Source organism: Leptinotarsa decemlineata, unplaced genomic scaffold (genome assembly GCF_025532065.1).
Source record: "Leptinotarsa decemlineata unplaced genomic scaffold, Ldec_3_MD MMD2_tig00000010_RagTag_RagTag, whole genome shotgun sequence".
NCBI classification, from domain to species: Eukaryota; Metazoa; Arthropoda; class Insecta; order Coleoptera; family Chrysomelidae; genus Leptinotarsa; species Leptinotarsa decemlineata.
In genome coordinates, this window is record NW_027412538.1 from 12,977,154 (window position 1) to 12,997,725 (window position 20,572).

General features: G+C 35.9%; 1 protein-coding gene across 1 annotated transcript in view; it reads right to left on the reverse strand.

Moving 5' to 3' along the window:
• Shaw (Shaker cognate w) overlaps positions 1-14,710 on the reverse strand; it is a 151,417-nt gene extending 136,707 nt beyond the window's left edge. The window contains exon 1 of the mRNA XM_074171482.1: positions 14,254-14,710. The gene's annotated coding sequence lies outside the window, so the exon portion shown is untranslated. The remainder of the gene's footprint in view (positions 1-14,253) is intronic.
• Positions 14,711-20,572: the final 5,862 nt, after the last annotated feature.

The following is a 20,572-nucleotide window of genomic DNA, read 5'->3' on the forward strand; positions in this document are numbered from 1 at the left end:
AATTGATACAAGGCAAAAGGAATGGAGCTAGTAATGACTACAGTCTTCATCTTTCAATGACCTTGTACTTTCTACCAGATGGACTACATATAGAGCTGTACATATCGCCAAATACACAAATCAATCTAATGCAGAGTAAAATATACTGATGATCGACATTGGAAGTGACAGCATTATGCCTCCAACTGTAAACTACGAACTGCCTTATACAGGGGGTTTCAATTGAAAAAATGAACTTTCGACTACTTTTATGTACAATGGAAATAATAGTAATTTTAGCACGCCCTGTATGATATGGAGTCGATTTCTTGGTGTTATTTGAATATTTTGAGTTTGTCCAAACTATTATCAAAATATCAACTTTTCATGAATTGAGAGTACTGATGTACTTAATTTCAATTAAGGCTATGTTTTGGACCATATTTAGCACAATTTATTTTTTATCTCGAAAACAGATGGAGATAGGTATAGGATATTATTCAAAAAAAAGTTTTAAATTACTAATGCGATTCCAAAAATGTACTAATATACAGGGTGTTCCATTAAGAAAAAAATAATTGGTAGGACTTTTCGATAGAAGTGGCAACGCCGCAATGCTGAAAATATTTTAGATCGATAGAACAGGTGAGGAAATGTGAGATGTGAAATTTTCAGAAAAATCATGCTTTGCGTTTTCCAGAAAAATCATGCTTTGCGTTTTCCAGAAACGTCTAACCTACAATCGACAGTGAGTCAGGCTGTATAGTACTGTTCCCGAGTAGAGAAAACTTGATCCTCTGGGAGAAGGAAATTTTAAGAGCAGATAGTTGTTGGTTCACAGATGGATCAAAAACACCTTCCGGTTCTGCTGCAGGTGTTTTCAGTCGCAGACCCAGGACAGAGATATCAACCTGCCTAGAAACCTATGCGACTGTATTTCAAGCGGAAATCTATGCTATTGAATTGTGTGCGGACAGATTGGTAGATACCAATCTCATATAATCGCAGGTGGTTCCCTTCATGAAGCCAAGCATTATTATTTTTATTTAACCTCAGTAAATTGAATATGCTACAAAAACTACAAAATCGAGGGATGAGAGTAATCTTGAAAACAAATAGCCGAACTCCCATAAAAAGTTTGTTGATTGTTTGAATTGGTCATCAGTTGAAAGTAGATTTTACTATTTTACAATGGTTCTAGTATACAAAATTGTAAATGGAATGGCAGCAGTATATTTTAGAGCAGGGGTCTCCAAACTTCGAAGCCTTCGGGCCATAATGATTTTTTCAATTTGTTCCAAGGGCCAATTTCTGCCCTCAACTATATTTCTAGACTAGTTAAGTTTTCTTTGTCATCATTTCTGTCGTTAAGTTTCACCTTGCAAGTAAATAAAACAGAGTAATTATCATTCTGTGTTGTGTTCTTCAACTTATCACAGCAATAGTGACTGTCGCGGGCCAGATTGATGACAGTAAATTATTGGCTGTCGCGGGCCGGATTGATGACACTGGCGGGCCGGATTTGGCCCGCGGGCCGTAGTTTGGAGACCCCTGTTTTAGAGAGTACATCAAATTCATTAAACACATTATTAATTATAATACAAGAAATTCCAATAATATACATAAAAACAGGCCGGCATTCCAAAGTATCAAGAACTCGTTATTTTTTTAGAGCTTTCAGAAGTTCAATGAATTACCATTTTGAAAGGTTTTAAAACAGTATTTGAAGAATTAAAAAAAAGGGAAAAAAATACAAATTGTATAGTTATGTGCAATTATTTGGGACATAATTGTCTATCATTCATTGTTTTCAATTGTTCAGTAGAATATTTGTATCTGTATGAAACCAAATATCACAGTATTAATAATAATTTAATGTATATATGTACCTATATTTCATTATCTATTCAAATGTTACTTCAAATTAACATATGATACTGAAATCTGTCTCATAGATATATATATTACGTTTCCTATTTAGAATAAAGATATATATATATATTACTCTTACTCCATGGATTTCTGAATTACAGCGGAAATGTGTGATTTATGGCTGATCTGAGCTAAGCTCGGATACTTTTACTATCACCGCTGGTATTCCCCAGGGATCCATATTGTCTTTAACCCTCTTTTCAGTGTATATTATTTTATTGGACGAAACCAAGAATCCAATATTTTGCTATATATATAAATAAATGACATAAATAACAAAAATGATGATATGATAGAAGAAAAAATAATAATAAAAACCATTTTTCAATTAGTCCAAAATGGTTTCAACATGAGGATATACATAATAAATATATTACCAAACATAAAAAAGAAAATCAAGGATGATATTTCATATAGTTCATGAGTTTTTTTTTTGAATTGGAAAACATTTGTTGAATCTTTCAACGAAAGTGGAAGTTTGTTATACTTATTCAAACCTTTATGAAATAAAGACTTCATCGTACTAGTCAAATTAGTTCGAGGAAGGTGGAATTTTTGGGAGCTACTGGCTCTTGTGTAGTGGTTATGGATTTGAGATTTATATATACAGAATTCTTCAAAATAAATTGAAAGCAAGTTATGTGTTAGTTTGAAAATGAATATCACTGCTAACTCGTACAGTCTCTGGGAAACAGACACCCACTGCAATGTACTCAACATTGTAAAATGATCCTCATTCCACGATTCTGTAACTTTTGTAAAGCCGATACCTTATTATTTATACTATTTTTGAAAATGATTGGGTGATGTGTTGATGAACGGAAGAAATATAGCATTTGGATGCGTTCAAACACATACCATTTTGCGAACACCAATTAGATAATAATAATGATAATAATAATATTTATTCACCATTTTTGATACACTTGGGTATATATGGTAAGTCAGTTGTACTACAGGCTAGTAAAGATAAAAAGAGTTGGAGATGGAACACAGAATCACCTCTAAATATACACATATACACATAAATACACATACATATATATACACACACATACAAGTAAGCATAGATGCCCTCAAATTAACTAAACATTTTACATCATTCACATAATTTAATCTGAATAAAATTTCGTCCACTGTGAATTTGATTGTTTGTGAGATTGTCAATTAAAAAATCTTGGTAACTGTAATAGCCTCTTTCTAAAAGCATAGTTTTAACATAATCATGGAATACCTTGTCACTTGTGATTTTTTTAACTTCATTTGGCAGCTTATTGAAGCACGTAATGACATTATACTGAGGGGATTTTTTATAGCTTGTCATGAGATGCTGAGGGATTTTTAGAAGATCACCGTTTCTTGTATTATGACTGTGATCTGAAGCAGTCTTATCTTATAATTTATTGTTTTGCCTAACAAATGAAATACATTTAAAAATGTAGATGGAAGGGGCTGTCAATATTTTTTTGTCTATAAAGACTGGCCGGCAGCTATCCCGGAAATCCATATTGAAGATTAGCCTTATGATGCGCTTTTGTGCTATGAAGACTCTGGAAAAATCCCTTGCTCTGCCCCAAGCCATAATATTAAGACTTATATGAGGGTAGGCCATGGCATAATATATGCTGAGTAAGGCAGTTTCATCCAAACAGGATTTCAGCTGTTTTATAGCATAATATGCTCTATTTAACTTAGCACATATATAGTCCACCTGCCTTTCCCAATTTAAATTGGCGTCTAGGAACGTCCCTAAAAATTTCATTTCTTCAGAAGTTTTAATGTCATAAAACCAATTGGAGTTGTCGACCAATTGGAATATTTCTTCTGAAGTGAAAGTTAACACTGATCGATTAAGAAGTATTTAGAATGAGCTTATTTCTTTGGCACCAGGAACTGAACTGATCAATAATATGTTCAGATTTGCTGATGAGTTGCTCAGCATTATTGCCTGCTATGATTATCATTGTATCATCAGCAAACATTGTGACGTAGCCTCCCTTTATATGTTGAGGAAGATCATTAACATAAAGAAGAAACAGTAGAGGTCCTAGAACAGAGCCCTGTGGCACCCCGAGTTTTACCGTCTTTGACTCAGATGTAACTCCATTGCAGATCACAACCATTTCTCTGTTTGTCATATAGGATTGTATCCAATTTATTATATTTCGTGGAAACCCGAACAATGGCAGTTTTTTTATGAGAAATTCCGCGCATACTGTATCAAACGCTTTTGATAGATCGAAAAATAGTGAGATCACATAATTTTTTTTATCAATCTCTGTGTAAATATAATTCAGAAGATGATAGGAAGCTGTATCTATAGATTTATTTTCCCTGAAACCGTGCTGAGACATACATAACAGCCTATTTGATTTCAAATGATCCATAACCCTACGTGCTAGGCAATATATATCGTTTTGTAGAATCAATGTATCGACCTCACTCCCAATTATTTTGAAATATTTTGTATCGTCAGCAAATAGCAAAGCTTCACTTTCGTGAAAGCAGCGAATTATATCATTGATGAAAAGATTTAACAACAATGGTCCCAAGTGCGATCCTTGTGGAACACCCGATATAACTGCGCTTTTATGAGAATAGTTTGCGTTCTTTCCGTGAGATAGCTCTTGAGATATGTGATATTAGCACATCAATGCCATTTAAATAAAGTTCATGGGTCAAGAGTTCATGATCAACTTCGTCAAAAACTTTGGGATAATCAACTTGTGATCCTGTTTCTGATAGAAACAGTATTGAAAAAAATTCAGTATTGTCAACAATGACCTGTAAAACCTGTTCACATCTCAGCCCTCATCGAATACGATACGAGGTACGATATATTTTACTATCCATGAGCAAAACATATACCTCATCATCAAAAACTCATGGAACTTTATAAAATGTCCACTTCGATAAAAAATCCTTCATCAATTAGTAACAAAACACGAATTTTCGTAATTCACGATTACAATGTAAGAAAAATTCACCATCCATTTTCCATCGGAGTTCCTCCAATTATCTCCTATAAAATATCCGATATCAAATGGCAAATTCAAATTCGAAACTCATTTGCTTTCCTCATTTCCGTTCACTCGCGGCAAAGTTCCAATCTGAGATAATTAATGTTCGCAGAATATTTTTAACGGCTAATTCCAGTAACTTCCAGGTTTCTGCGAATACCGGCATGATACATGTAATACTTTGCTTGAGGAAATCCATAGTAGTTCGATTATGATGATAGACGAAGTAAATAGAGGAAACACAACTCCATAAGTAGGATTGAACAATTGGAAATGTACGTTTTCGAATGACGAAATTGCGAAATAAATCTGTCATAACTGATTTGTGTGATAACATATTCTTGATATTGGTGCAAATTTGATTTCGTTACCTCAACTTCACCTAAGAACATTGATTATTTATCAAACTGCCCTCAATTCTGCCATTTTTTTTTCTAAAACCTCAATAATTATGACTCAGCTATATATTAAAGAAAGTATAGTTTTCTGTTTTGATTTCATGAACAATTTCGTCTATGACTTTGATCATTTTCTACATTAACAAGTCTAAAATCTCATGAATCGAGAAAATCATAAAATAATTGAGTTTTCGAGTTCATGGTAGGCGTCCAGTATGTCAAAAAAATATTTATTGCGCTGCCGAAACAGCTGTTCGACGTTGGTTTGCAAAATTCCGGTCCAGAGAAGATGAGCCACGAAATGGTCGACCTACAGTAATCCAGGGCGAGGATTTGGGACCCTGGTGGAGACTTACCCCTCGCAAACGATGCGTGGGATAACTAGGCGTCAGCTCCCATGTGGTTTCTGATGGTTTACAACGACTCATTGGAAAAAACCAAGAATCCAATTCATTGGTTTGCTGACGACAGCACACTCGTTTCGTCATTCCATTTAGATTCCAGGACATTGACGGCAGATACACATCTTCACCGGCAGCATGAGGTTGCATGTGTTAATGAGGATCTAGACGTTACTTCGAATTGGGATGGAAATAACCAGGTTCAATTTGATGCCGCAGAAATCCTGGCATTTCAGCCAGGAAGCAGAAGCAGAAAATTCCACTTTCTGCTTCGATAAGTTTGTTGGAGGTTGAAATGGACACCGATATGTCTATTGATCCTTCATGAGAAACTGGCACACTTACCAATTACTCAATCAATAGTTAACATGCATCATAGTCAGCTGGTTTAATTACTCTCTACTTAGTTATTGCTCATTATATCTGTAACCAAACTGATCTGAAATTGGGCAAAGTTCCCTTATATGTCTATGTTGACGTGCATAAAATAATGTTCTTTGGTATTCATCTGGTATCCATCAAGCTGAACATAATTAATTCTTCACAGCTAGTCATATAATTACACCTCCATACATTTGGCAAGGATTTTCGCCTGGAAAACTGTGAAATCGTAAGAAAATTCCATCAATGGAAACAAAACCGTAGCCAATTGAATAACTCAATGGATATGGTAGGAAATTCAGGTACAGCAGCCAGAACCACATCATTTTTCATGCTCTAGAAGTGAGAAATGAATAATATCATTCATAAGAAAGTTTATGAAAAGCAAATCAATACTGGTGGCTTCATCTCCTCATGGGAGTCATTGAAAAAAGTGAAAATTAACCAGGAAATGAAATGGTTGAATGGAAATGAAATTGATTGATGTTTAGATCATAATTTCAGCACATACATAAATCCTATTATAATACTCGAAGCAGTCATAATATACAAGACCCAAATTACGTTTGTCCATCATATCATTAATCAGCTTTCATAGCCTATAGTCGATACGCTAATGTTAAAATGAATACTTTTGCGACGTATGAAACTGACATCGTTATCACGCATTCGCTTCATATCTATTCCATTCTCAGCGGGGTACAAATTGGTTTGCTTTCCTTATTATGTTTCAACGTGGATTTTGAATAATTCAACATTCTGGAAAGAATAGCCTAATTGTTGCAGACATTTATTCGGCGATTTTTATTCTCGTTGTTTCTGAAGTGTATGAATTGGTGCGATATTTCAAATGTTCATGGGTGGCGTAGGATGACTTTTTTGGTCATTTCTCTGAAGAACAGTGTGTACAATCAACTCTAGTCGAGAGTAAATATTGATTGAAAAGACACGAGTTGGGTGAAATTAGTGGCTTCATCTGCAGTACAGGTTTTCTGGATGTTTTGGAGGTTTCCTGTATTGAACGGAACTTTTATAGTAGTCAGTTTTGTTAGTATGTTGAACAACGACACATACTAGTTTGGAAACTGTTATGAATCACACGTTAAAAGGTAAGACCTCGTTAATCCTCAGCTTGCACAAGTTTCTACTTCTGAGGGTTATCGTTCGTAGGGGTGCGACAGCTGGTTAACGGAAAAACAGATTTTAAATACACGATACATGGAAACCACTGATCTAGAGGAAAATTGACTTGCATGAGAACTTACCGAGGATCTAAAGAGACATTGTGAAGTACATGTTGTTTCTAGTCTCATTTGTAGTCTTTTATTTTTATATAGTGTGACCCATTTTTAATGGAAACACCTCCCTGAAATTTGAAGTTGTTAATCGATTTTAATAATTTCATTTTCAAATGTCAAGTACTAAAAGGTCTACCTTGGGACAAAATTTGAAATGTTTATTAAAGTTTTAGGGCATACTACGATATTTTTTCTTAGTCGAAAATCGGGATTTTTTATTAGCGACTTTTTCATTGAAAAAATCACTACGCCACTGGATTCAGAGTGCCTCTAAATAGGTGTGACCAAAATTTCATGAAAAAATATTCATTAATAATGAAGTTATGACAACTAAAATTTCGAAAATTCACACAGCTAGCAGTCACAATATATCATTTTTTTATGATTTCAACAATAAAGTGCCGGCAGATGAAAAAAAAACAAATAGCGTGAATATTTTTAATGAAAATAACGGAATTACATTCACACAATTCAACTAACAATGAAGCAAAAAATTGTATTAAACGTAAATAATAACTAATTATTGAAATGTTTCGATTCAGTGCAACAATTAATTCTAACTCATATTCTAGTAGCCTCTACTTATCCACCACGTATTTCGGTACATGTGTCGTACGCTTACGAATGTTTCTGATTACGTTACTTAGTTCTTGAGGGCTAATATCTGCACATACCTGTCGAATTCTCGCACAGAGTTAATTTCTATCTCTTGAGCGATTTTTGTAAACCATTTGTGTGAGAAGTCCCCAGAGAAAAAAGTCCAAAACTGTGAGGTCTGGAGATCTGGGTGGCCACTCTATAAACGGACTACCACGGCCTATCCATCGGTTTGGAAAATGTTCGTTAAGCCATTGCCTCACAGCTCTGGCATCATGAACTGAACACCCATCTAACTGGAAAATTAAATTTGATCGTTCATTAATTGGCAGCTCGTGAATAGCATCCCAAAACTCTGTGTTTAAAAATTCCAGAAACCTCTGCGCGTTAATGTTTTCCTCAAAAAAGAAAGGACCAATAATTCGTTCGTTCAATATCCCACACCAGACGTTAATTTTTTAGGAATACTGGCTTTTACAGTTTATCACCCAGTTAGGATTATCTGCTGCCCAATAGCGACAATTCTGTGATGACACTACTCCATTTGTAGTGAAAGTGGCTTCGTCGGTATATAAAATATTTTTTAGGAAATTTATATTGTTGGAATATTCCCCTTGGGCCCATAAACAATATTCCAGGCGTCTTGCTTCGTCGCCTTCTTGAAGTGTGTGTAAAAATTTTGGCTTGAAAGGTTTAATATTCTTCGCCTTGAGACATCTCCGAATAGTTTCTCGTGGAATATTCAAATCTAAAGTGGCATTCCTTATACTGGCATTAGGATTATTTTCGAAATAACCTAAAATGATTTGATCATTCCTGTCATTCCTGTTTCGTCTTTGTACAGGATTACTTTTTAACATTATTTTTGATACTGCACCAGTTTCATTGAATATTTTATTTATTTTATTTACCGTACCGCAGCTAATACGAGGACGATCTGGATGTCTCTCATTAAATACTCTACAAACCATGTCTAGCACTTCTAACGTTATCTCCCGAAAGGCGTACAATTTCAATTTTCTCTTTTACGCTCAATCTTGCAGCCATGACACAAAATAATTCGAAAAACTGTAAGGTGAATATTGTTGACAATAGTACACTTAAATCTTTCACAAGTGTCAAACTGTAATATCATTTCCATGGCAACTAAGATTTAAATTGAAATATTAGATCTTAGTTTTAGTTAATGTTTGTGAAAACTTGAATGTAATTCCGTTATTTTCATTAAAAATATTTACGCTATTTGTTTTTTTTTTCATCTGGCGGCACTTCATTGTTGAAATCATTAAAAAAATATTCTCGTGGCTATATCTGTTGATATAGGGTGTTATTTGTAATTGTTAGCTGTGTGAGTTTTCAAATTTTTGAGTTGTCATAACTTTGTTAATAATGAATATTTTTTCATGAAATTTTGGTCACACCTGTTTAGAGGCACTCTGAATCCAGTGGCGTAGTTTTCAATAAAAAAATCACTATTAAAAAATCCCGATTTTCGACTAAGAAAAAATATCGTAGTATGGCCTGAAACTTTAATAAACATTTCAAATTTTGTCCCAAGGTAGACCTTTTAAAACTTGACATTAAAAAAAAAAATTATTAAAATCGGTTTACAACTTCAAATTTTAGGGGGGTGTTTCCATTAAAAATGGGTCACACTGTAGATTAAATATTTATTGTATTTATATGTAACAACTATATGAACTACAACTATGAACTACAAATAAATATTATTTTTATTATTTTTGGATTTATTTCTCGTCATTCAGTAATAATGCTTCGACGTTAATCATCTAAAATTATTTAATAACTTTCATAACTTCTTCAAGTGACCGTACAAAAAATCTAACGGACCTAATTCGGGAAATCTTGCAAGGCACTTCACTGTTTCTCCTTGACTAATCCTTCTATATGAAATATATCATTTGGATATGGCCAAAAAGTACAATCTTGTTGAATTATCAAATCATTTTCATTGTTACGTTCGTTTTGTGCGGAAAAAAATTCATACAAAGTGTTGAGAAAAGAAATCGACGTCATTTTGTATGGTTTGTCCTTTGACTGTTTATTACGTTAAAAACTCATGATCTCACCCTGCTGAGGAAATGGAAGTGACAACGTCAGGAATATACTTGAGCGATTGATTTCCCAAAATATGAATCGACAGGCCCAAACAGTTTCTTTTTCTATGATAAATCGATCTTACTTCGTTTTTCTTGGCTAGCCTCATACTTGGAGAACGAATTGGAAAACATTTTCCACTTGTGGTATCAGGCTCAATGTTACAAAATGTACACTCATAAACTTCCAACAAGTGTCATTATCAAACCTCATTGGGTACGTTTTGAGTAGCCTATAAGTTCGTGTTTCCCAGCAACTGAAGTAGGCCAAGTGCTCTCTAGATTTATGCTATGGATGGGAGATTACTGCGACTTTCGATAAAAGCACGGAAAGATTTTTTATTAGTTCCATTTCGTGCGTGTATAAAAGAATGCAAACATGCTTATGTATTCAGGTTGGAAAATATGAGAAATGGGTATTCAAAAGAGCAAACAATCGTACTGATGTACTGAAAAATTCAAAACGAAATTAAATGGTTATCTGAACACTTTATGGGTTATTTTTCAGTGGTAGTTTTTCAGTTAATTATTCTTACAATCATAGCAATTGATCACCCCATGAAAAAGTTATCTCAACTGAATTTTTCCACCATGGGTAATTATGAAAAACTTCGAAATTTAAGGTAGTTGATTTCCGAGTCGAAAACTCTAAAATACAATGAAAACATAAATAATCGCACCGAATTCTCGTCAAACATATATTTACAAAATAATAGCGGCCAACAAATTGCTAGAAAAATGAATCAAAATTCTTCTTCGCTATATTCGGATGAGGTGGAATCATCATCGAGTTGAATAACGATCGGATTTATGGAACTTTGCACATAATATTTGTTCTCTTCTAGTATCACGTGTGTCACACAGTTCTTCCACACATCCCTACTTTGGCACTCGACGCGCGTTTCGCTAACAAGGTTAGCATCTTCAGGAGAAGCGAATTGATACTGGATCTAAAGACAAGGGTTAGCTGTTTATATACCTAGAGTTTTTTGGTCCGATGTGGACTTTGTTTGTTAAATGATGATCATCCTAATTGATTTTTCAGTAATTAACTAGTGGAACCACTACCTGTAAATCAATTTGTCAACAATAGATTTAAAAGCGGACAAATTAATTCTCAGGTAGTGGTTCCACTTAGTTGATTACAACCGAAAGTGACCATAAAAATTATATATTAGCTCTTGTTTTCAAGATATAGTATCATTATATTATATATATGTATATTGAGTTTTCAACAAATGAAATATTTCATCACCAACAGTTGGTACACATGTTTGTTTACATAACACCCCTCTCATCAGCTGTTCTTAAGTAGTAAACATAACCTATGTGAGTTTGTCAATTGTACGCACGTGGTTGCTATTGAAATTATCGTGTGAAGTTGATTTTTAAATTAATTTAAGTGCTGATCTGAAATGCCTCGAAAGTGTGTGAATTCTGTCGATAGCTTTTGCTATATATGTGGTGAAATAACATTTAAGGCTCAGAAACGTAAAATGACACCTATCGTTAAGACAGCCTATGAACATTATTTTGGTGTGAAAGTTGGGGACCAAGATAAATCATGGGCTCCTCATATATGTTGTAATTCTTGTTCCGTCATATTGCGGGAGTGGCTGAAAAATAAAAACCGGGCAATGGCTTTTGCAGTACCTATGGTTTGGCGTGAGCCTACCAATCATACAGACGACTGTTATTTCTGCTTAACTCCTCCCATACGGTTAAATACCCTAATCTCCCATCTGCTCTTCGGCCTGTACCACACTCAGACAATTTGCCAGTCCCTTCTCCACCCCAAAACTATGAAATTTTAGAGGAAGGTGATGAAGACTGTTTAGAAGGAGCAACCCATCCTTCTACATCCTATGACCCTGATTTTGAGGTGAGCGATAGGTCTAGTGATCCGCACAGAATTAGTCAAGCAGAGTTGAGTGACCTTATAAGAGATCTTCGCTTGTCTAAGGGTCAAGACTACAACAGTGGAATCTTCTAAAACATGATGTGAAAATATCTCAGTACAGACAGATTTGCTTCCTTTTTTTGATAAAAAAGAAAACCTCGTAGTTTGTTCTGATGTTAATGGTTTGATGGACTGCTTGAATTTGGATCACACTCCATCTGAATGGAGACTGTTTATAGACTCTTCAAAACTAAGCTTAAAAGCTGTACTTCTGCATAATGGAAATCAGCTACCCTCTATTCCTATAGGTCATGCAGTTCACATGAAGGAAACGTATATAAATATGAAAACACTTCTCCAATCAATCAAATATGAACAACACAAGTGGCACATCTGTGGTGATCTGAAAGTCATTGCTATAATCCTAGGAATGCAATTAGGGTTCACCAAGTACTGTTGTTTTTTGTGTCTGTGGGACAGTCGGGATAGAAAATCTCACTATAAAAAAATGAACTGGCCTACACGAGACCTAAACCCTAATGAGAAAAATGTAGTTTACGAGCCTCTTGTAGATCCTAAGGATGTTCTCCTTCCCCCATTACATATCAAGTTGGGACTAATGAAGAACTTTGTGAAGGCCATGGACCAGGAAGGACAAGCTTTTAAGTACTTGAGAGCAAAGTTTCCCAGGTTGAGTGATGCTAAAGTCAAGGAAGGCATCTTTATTGGGCCTCAAATCCGTGAAATCGTAAATGATCCTGCTTTTGACATGACAGGAAATGAAAAAAGAGCCTGGGAAGCCTTTAAGGGGGTTGTACATGGGTTTTAAGGTAACAAAAGAGATGATACCTTCACAGCATTGGTTAAAGAGCTTCTTCAAGCTTACCACCAACTTGGATGCAACATGTCCTTAAAAATTCATTTTCTTCACTCTCATCTTAATTTCTTCCCACAAAACTGTGGAGCTGTGAGTGACGAACATGGAGAAAGATTCCATCAAGACATTGCCTTAATGGAACAGAGATATCAGGGCCGTTGGAATGCAGCAATGCTTGCAGACTACTGCTGGTCTGTGTGTAGGGATGCTCCAGAAGTGTTTTATAAAAGACAAGCTAAACGACAGCGATCTTACAATGAATCGGATGGACTTAATTGAAATTTGGTGGTACAAACTTCTTTTATTTGTCAAAACACTAAGAATAATTTTTTTTTATCAATTTTGTACTTAAAATATTCTAAAAGAAACATAACAATATTGTTTTATGTACTTTCACTTTTCACGTATAGTATAACTACTCTTTAAGATTAAGTACTGTGTATCTCAAAAACCTGAGCTAATAAAAATTTTTCATTGTTATTTTCGTTTTTATCACCCCAAAATTAGTAGAAATTGACTAATTTAGTGTAGGAAACATTCAAAAAATATTTTTTTGTTGTGTTGTGTTACCGAAACATCAATTAGGATAATCATCATTCAACAAACAAAGTCCACATCCGACCAAAAAACTTCAGGCATATAAACAGCTAACCCTTGTCTTTAGATTCAGTATCAATTTGCTTCTGCTGAAGATGCTAACCTTGTTAGCGAAACGCGCGTCGAATGCAAAAATATCAGTTTGGTGTTAGGGTAATTGATCTCTAGAAAAAGTTTTCAAAAATCGGTTTGCAAAACCACTCACCTCACGAAACAACACGAACACACGGCACTGATGAAGAAATATTGTGAAACGGACAAGAAATTATTAGCCAGTTCAAATAGCCGAGCCTTTATTCCTCAACTATATTTGATAGCACGTTTACTAACTATCTGGGCGACTAGGGAGCACAGGCAAGAAATGTTTATGATTGTACTCTTATTTTTATTGCCGTTCCAATTGGGAATGGAAAAGTTAGTGGAAATCAGACAAAAGTTATTTTCCTTATCCTATATTAACCGAAAAAACTTGCCCAAATAGAACTTCGGTACCAGTCAGTTGGAGTATTAATATTCGTAATTGATATCAGCTATAATAGAACATTTTACGTTGACAGGAGGTTATCCGACGTATTTCTATCAATCATTGTCCATCCAGAACTGGGGGGGCAAACAATAGACATAAATCACCGCTAAGGAAATCACGTTCCTCGAGACGTGTTTGTGTGGCATTATACGTCCAACTAAAATAATTCGTTGCCGTTGCCATGGCAACAACTCCCAAACAAATATGCGAGATCGCCTTGAAAAACTCACCTTTCGTTTCTTGGTGTTTTGCTTCTCAAATCTGCTCGGACATTCCACAGCTGTCATTCCAGAAGCGAATCCATTTTAACCGTTCCACACACAACACATGGACACAAGGCTTGACCTGAATTGTTTCGGCTAGAGTTTCAAACAAATTCGTACGTATCGATTCAAAAATGTACGGTTATTCCCTAGATTACACACACTTGATTTAGCTTGAGTCCGCCTCTTTTCTGGCTGTCTTCAACTTTCACGGTAACTTTTCGAATGTGGTATCGCTTGTACGAACACTCTGTACATAGATAACTGAGAGCACCGTCAACAGGCCACTTTTAGTGGTTCTCTTTGCGACCGGGAAGTTTTCCGAAATTCTGTTTCGATGTTCAGAGCGACGCCTGCCTGCTTCGAAGGGTTGGGACATACTGAAACACTGAAACTATACTGAAATAAGGGAAGTTGACGCAGTAAGCCGGCTACACCCCTTTTCAGGTTGCGTGAAAATCGTGAAGTGAACACCGCTCGCTAGTTGTCTTCAAAATTTCTTTGGTGTTCCAAATATAAACGATGCCGTTTTTATTTCGATCGATAGTTTTCAACTTTCTATGAGTTATTCATAGTGGCATGGATATATGTATGAATAGTTCATTATGGATTGTATGAAATATCATTTCAAAGAATATATTTATTTGTGGAATATGAAATTGGTCAAAGTTTTTCTATCAACCAGCTTTGATCCTTGTCTCAACATTTTCTTCATTTTTTGCAATTTTATTTACTACTTGCCTTTTCTTATGCTTGACACTGCCTGTTTCCTCAAATTTTCCTGCAACCCTCAAAAAAATTTCCAATATAATATGGGTACATAGTATCTTACAGGTACATAGGAAACAATTAGTGGACATAACACTTCAACAAGGGGGCAAATCGCGGACACGTGTTTCTGGCTATTGGCCTCATCAGCGCGGTGCAGCCAAGTGTAAAGATGGGTAACACTTGTTTGCCGAAAGCAAGAAACAACACATATGCACGGAGTCAACAACAGGAGCCAATCGCACATTTGTGGTTCCAGTTAGAAAACCTAGAATTCCCAGGCTACATCTAACATGACCACGTAGGCAGCTATAGCTACCTGCGTGACATCCGGGTCCAGGATATAAATACAGACAAAGATTTTTATCGAGTGTGTATTATATACAAATCAAAAACGAAACAATTAGTGGCCATAACACTCCAAAAAGGAGGGCAAACCGCGGACACGTGTTTCTGGCTATTGGCCTCATCAGCGCGGTGCAGCCAAGTGTAAAGATGGGCAACACTTGTTTGCCGAAAGCAGGAAACAACACATACGCACGGAGTCAACAACAGAAGCCAACCGCACATTTGTGGTTCCAGTTAGAAGACCTAGAATTCCCAGGCTACATCTAACATGACCACGTAGGCAGCTATAGCTACCTGCGTGACATCCGGGTCCAGGATATAAATACAGACAAAGAAGATTTTTATCGAGTGTGTATGATATACAAATCAAAAACGAAACAATTAGTGGACATAACAATCCAAAAAGGAGGGCAAACCGCGGACACGTGTTTCTGGCTATTGGCCTCATCAGCGCGGTGCAGCCAAGTGTAAAGATGGGTAACACTTGTTTGCCAAAAGCAAGAAACAACACATATGCACGGAGTCAACAACAGGAGCCAATCGCACATTTGTGGTTCCAGTTAGAAGACCTAGAATTCCCAGGCTACATCTAACATGACCACGTAGGCAGCTATAGCTACCTGCGTGACATCCGGGTCCAGGATATAAATACAGACAAAGAAGATTTTTATCGAGTGTGTATTATATACAAATCAAAAACGAAACAATTAGTGGACATAACACTCCAAAAAGGAGGGCAAACCGCGGACACGTGTTTCTGGCTATTGGCCTCATCAGCGCGGTGCAGCCAAGTGTAAAGATGGGTAACACTTGTTTGCCGAAAGCAGGAAACAACACATATGCACGGAGTCAACAACAGAAGCCAACCGCACATTTGTGGTTCCAGTTAGAAGACCTAGAATTCCCAGGCTACATCTAACATGACCACGTAGGCAGCTATAGCTACCTGCGTGACATCCGGGTCTAGGATATAAATACAGACAAAGAAGATTTTTATCGAGTGTGTATTATATACAAATCAAAAACGAAACAATTAGTGGACATAACACTCCAAAAAGGAGGGCAAACCGCGGACACGTGTTTCTGGCTATTGGCCTCATCAGCGCGGTGCAGCCAAGTGTAAAGATGGGTAACACTTGTTTGCCGAAAGCAGGAAACAACACATATGAACGGAGTCAAGACAGGAGCCAACTGACTTCGTGCATATGTGCATATATATATATATATATATATATATATATATATATATATATATATATATATATATATATATATATATATATATATATATACATTGGAGAGGGGTTTCATGAGGTTTGGATTCTTGTTGAATAAAAGTTTTTCCTTTTTTATAGATATAAAGACGTTTCGTCCACGGTCGAGAACTTTTTCAACTTAATTTCTTATATTCGAGCTACAATGGAAATTTTCAGTAAGTGGTAGTTTTATGATAACCTTATGATACGCACCTAGGCTGCATTGTTGAATTGAAATAATTTTTGACATTTTTCTTCATAATTTATATGGATGTCCTTTGTTATTTCTGTCATGGTGAAAAATTTTTTGTGTTGTGATCTTGTTCTTTTTATTTCGATTGTTAATGGCAGTGGCGGTGTTAAAGTGGAGACGTGAACCTGTATTTGTGTGAGGAAGGATAATAGCGCAGGGTCATGAGTTTGTTTCCTGTATCTGACTTATTTGTTGTTCTACTAGAAATGGTTTGTGTGTTGGCTATAATGAGGAAGATGCAGGTAGATTTTGGTTTTGTTTGTGTTGGCTGAATGATTTATATTGATGTATAGTATATTTGATTTAGGTCTTTTATATCTGTTCTGTCATCATAGAGTTTTCGTTTTTTTTTCAATATGAATCATTTCTCTCTCTATGAACTCTATGAATAACAGAACAAACATGAAATATTTATGGACTTCTTGCAGAATCTTCCAGGATTGGCTCACTCCAAGGCGTTTATCCACCCTTCGAAACTTGATATCAAACAGTTGTTGGACTACAGTAGGGATGAACAACGATGTTTAACAGACCTTTTTACAGGTCACTGTCATTTAAATCATCATATGTAGAGACTCGGACTGTCGGAAGTCATGTGTGACGCTTCTGTTTGGAAAATGATGAAACAGCCTGCCCCGATGGGGACCGAATCAGGTTTTTACAGTTCGACAGAGCCGTGCTCTCACCATCAAACCATTCACCATACAAACTAATCAACTTCGTCGAGAAGCTGAGTGCATTTAGTCGAATAAGTGTGAGCCACAATAAACCCTTGTAGGTTGCAGTGGAGGGTCGAATAGACTTACTCATTTTTGACCTAACCTAACTACATAAACTGCTCTCAGCCAGTAGTATAATGTGCAGAACAATATCCTGATACAGTGAATATACGTCGCTATTGTTCGAGTTTGAAGGCCGTCAATTTTTTAGTATTTTTTTCTGAAGTTCCAGTGGCTACCTTCTTTAGAACGTGTTACATCCTGAGTCATCTCCGATGACTGAGTATTACAGTTGCGCAAAGCTTATTCATGTTGCCTCTGGTAGTTTGGTGTGCTAATACCTGTACCTGGATGAGGTAAATTGTCAATAATACTATTCGACTCTTTTCTACCTGCCGTTGAGCTGTTTGCTATTCTTGAACCTGCCTCCTGTCGGCTATGATATCCCTGGTTGCGAACAATGACTTTTGTGTTTTCAAACAGAATCCTGTGCACGCACTAGAAGAGAAAACCCCTTCCTTTTAAGACAGGTTAGAAAGTCTGCAGAATACTGGCGTGAGTTCATTTACTTTTAAACTACGATGATCGGCACTTAATCAGAACCAGATAATTATGCCGGAAATTATTCCTAATGTGGATTCTAGTGTGGGAATAGTGAGTGCTAACTTTCTCAGAAAATCGACTGTGGAGTGGGACGCTAGTGTTCAGCTAGTAGATTTGCCTTTTTCATGTCGTTGCAATTGAACCATCCTCTTGTGTTAGTGGAGAAATTGTGGATTTTATAAAGTTCTGACCAACAGCTTCTGCAACCGACCAGAAGGATCTTTACCCTTTGGGACTGGCAAGACATTTTTTCCTAATTCTCTGACTTGACAGATGTAGCTTCAACAATTGTTAGTTAGAAAGTCCCTGTTGGAAGATTTTATATGAGCTACTCAGCTCGGAAAAGTCTGAAATTATTCATTCGTCAGTGTAATGTAACTATCTTTTTAATGAATGAAGATATTACCCTTAGGAATTGCAAAAAGAAAGATAAGTGAAAAGATCTCATCCTGTCGCCAGGGAAAACTGAACACTTTTTATGTAACGACAAAAAAAGGTTTGAAATTGGTAAGAGAATCATACTCTAGATCCTGAGATTGAACAGAATGAATCGTGAAAGTTATTGCTAATGTATATCTGCTGCTCCAATTCCAGTACATCTGCTTTGCCAATGCAGGCTCATGTTTCTTAAAGAGATAATAATAATAATACCGTAATTGACCCCCAGGTACCTCAGAATTCCCAGGACCAAATAGTTATCTATTTGGTCTTGGGTTATATACAATGACCTCATAAGCCGCAATTCTGGCAAAGACTAGATAGCATTGCGACTCAGTTCAATCTTCAATTTACGTCTTCTTCTATTTAGAGATTTATTATATATTCCTGTGGTGGAATGTTGTTCCGGAAGAATTTATTGCAACTTCAGCGTCAATCGTTATTGTAGCACATGGTAAGGGAAATAGTATATCCAGAACCTTTTTGCAATGCTTGTCTATATTCATAAAAATAATGAGGGAAAGAGAATTGAAACCTCTGTAGGTACTAACAGAGGTACTTGACTTCATTGAGTACCTGAATTTACTGTTTACAATGCGGATGTGCTAATTTGAAAACCGGTGAGTAAACACCGGTTTTCCCACAATGTTTATGCTTGTGAATTTCCAAGGATTCTTAATAATTCAGTTTGGAACCCTTCCTTGCAAAGTGCAAAATTTCCGTATCGTTTAGATTCGGGAACTTATGGTTGCGTGCCAAGGAATGGTTTGGAAACGGCGAATCATTTTTTTCTAGTCTGAAGGACCTTTCATGCTCAGCATACTGTTTTTGGAAATTTCTACCACATTGTCCCACATAAACACTATTACATTCGGAAACTCAAGCTTATAAACTCTAGATTTCTACAACTTGTCCACGTTATCTTTGGCATTGTAAAGGAAACCATATAACCTGCTATGTGGTCTGAATGCCACTCCCACTTTGTTTTTTCTGAAGAAACCCGCAACTATCTCTGTTCTTTTTCCAAAATATGTTAGTTACCCATTTCTTGATTTCTAGTGTTTGGCCTGAGGGTGTATTAATCTGTAAGTGAATTTAAGGCTTTGTTTTCTGACCATCTTCTGGTTAGTATCTGTGTTGAAACCATTATCATGACCTATCTGTGTAATTATATCAATTTCCCTAGCTATATTGTTAGTAGACAAAGGGAGTGGGAATGTTCTGTGCAACATTGAATTGTAGGTTGATAATTTATGACTGTTCGGATGGCAAGAATCGCTTGGAATGGTAATGCCTGTATAACCAGGTTTTCTGAAAACATTGAGCTCAAACTTATTCTGATTGTGTGTAATGGTCAGGTCTAAGAAATTTATATGTTTCTCTATCTCTGTTTCGAGTGTGAACTGAATGTTGCTATTGAGATCATTCATGAATTTCATAAATTGGTTCAGCTGTCGTGTAGTACCTCTGAAACAGGCGAGAATATCGTCTACATACATACCTAAAACGAATATGTTTTTTACCCAAGTCGGAATTTACTATAGTGATCTCCAAGCTGTTCATAAATATGTCTGCTAAAAGTGGACTGAGGGGTGAGTCCAGAAATATATGTCCGTAGAACGTCCATTTCCATTTTGGATTCACGTTCGCATTTATCATTTCATGAGAAACATTAAAAAATCAGGATATATTATAATGAAATAATTATAAAAGACGGCGTATATATATGTTTATTACACAAAAAACGTCTCATTCAGCAAGACGTTGTTATAACATTATCAAATCATCAATGAGCAGTAGAACATTTGAAGGTATTTCCAACTGTTTATGAAGTTATCCAACATATAGATATCAAGGTCATAAAGGTCATATCAAAGAACAATTTCAAACATTAATATCTC